The sequence below is a fragment of the Mus pahari genome, chromosome 16, assembly GCF_900095145.1.
Source record: "Mus pahari chromosome 16, PAHARI_EIJ_v1.1, whole genome shotgun sequence".
In the NCBI taxonomy this organism is placed as follows: Eukaryota; Metazoa; Chordata; class Mammalia; order Rodentia; family Muridae; genus Mus; species Mus pahari.
In genome coordinates, this window is record NC_034605.1 from 11,472,554 (window position 1) to 11,474,198 (window position 1,645).

Sequence of the window (1,645 nt, forward strand, 5' to 3'; positions counted from 1 at the left end):
GGCATGAGTGCATATATATTGGGCTTTTCCCAGGGTTCGGGGGAGATGAAGAGGGAGATGAAGATTGAAGCTTGTTGAATAAACTGCTATTAGAAGAACTGGTGGTTGCATCTTCCTTGCTGGTCGAGAGCAGACGCGACATATATTTCCTCATCCTTGTAAGTTTAGTTTGCCTCTTGTGTCTGTAAAATTCTCCCTCCAGGAGATAATAGGAGCTTGTTTAGGGCCCCAAAATATTTCTGGTCAATGTTTCACTGCTTTTTTGTTGTTGTTGTTGCTGTTGTTGTTGTTGTTGTTGTTGTTCTTTTTCTTTTTTCTTTTGGAATTTGTGTTCCTTCTTTGTTACTTCTTTACCTACTATGCATTTGTTTCAGTTGTTTTGTTCCTTGAAGATCACCTCTAGTTCTCAGAGACACCCTGAGACATTTTAGGAACTTACTATCTCAAGTACAACCTCCTTGATATTTGCAACCTCATATCTTTGACAAATTGCTCGAAGCCACTGGTGAGGATCTCTACTGTCTTCCAGATGTGATTCGTATAATTCTTGGAACCCTTACTCCAAGCCCGAATAATTTTCTTGATGCTGCTATGTGTTTTGCTGATATTGTGACTTGGGAAGCCACATTGGAAGAGGAGTTTGGTCATCTCTAAGTTCTTATTGCTTCTATTGTGCACTAGCTCTGTGTCTTCATTGATATGTTGAAGGTACTGTGGTTCTTGTTGTTCCAGGTCACAGAGTACCAATTTGTTTCCTATAAAATTGCCCCAGGCAAAGCTGCCATCTTCCTTTGTAAAACATTGATGGAACTGATTTGCACTCATACCAGGTAAAAGTCTTTTCATGAAGTTATCTCCATAATAGGAATATTATGATATGAGATATGAGAGTTGTTACCCACATAACCTGGAAGTCTGTTTGGTAATAGATAGTTTATATAAAATACAGTTAGTGCTAAAACAATAATGAAAGTTTAATGTAGAAAGTACATTAGCCAGTTGCATAGTCACTTATAGAAATTACTAAGTATTATGTATTATACATAATTGTATGTGAGATACCTTTTTACATGTGTAAATGTTATGTGTGTATGCATGTTCACAAGTGTATAGGTGCTCACAATAGTGACCAAAACTATTAAAACATACATGATGTGATCCTCTCCCAGTCTTTCTCTATTGGGTCAATATCCTCAGGTTAACTGAAATTGAAGCTGCTACATTCCCTGCACCCATTGGTTGAACCAAAGAAGTGGTATTTGGAAGAAGAAAACCTATTTTCTCATTGAGTTAAAGATAATCAGCAGTAGAGGGTGCTCTGGAACATCACTAACAGTAAGCAACATTTTGAAAGGATGTTACTTTCTAATACAATTAATACAGTTTTGATCAATACCAAAGGTTTACACTGTCAACTAATTCTCCTCCACAATCAACTTATATTGAGTTTCCAAACATCCTTCAGCTACTTTCTCATTGGCACTCTCAGACTTTCCCCTTACTCTCTGTTTCATGTGCATAAAAGAAGACCCTCCCGATCGTCCTGCGCCTCTCCTGCCCAGGAGGGGTGTTCGCCTGGCAGCTGTCCGCAGGCCGATCCAACACCCAACACCTTTCCTCCCCGACCGAGGAGGGGTGTCCGCCT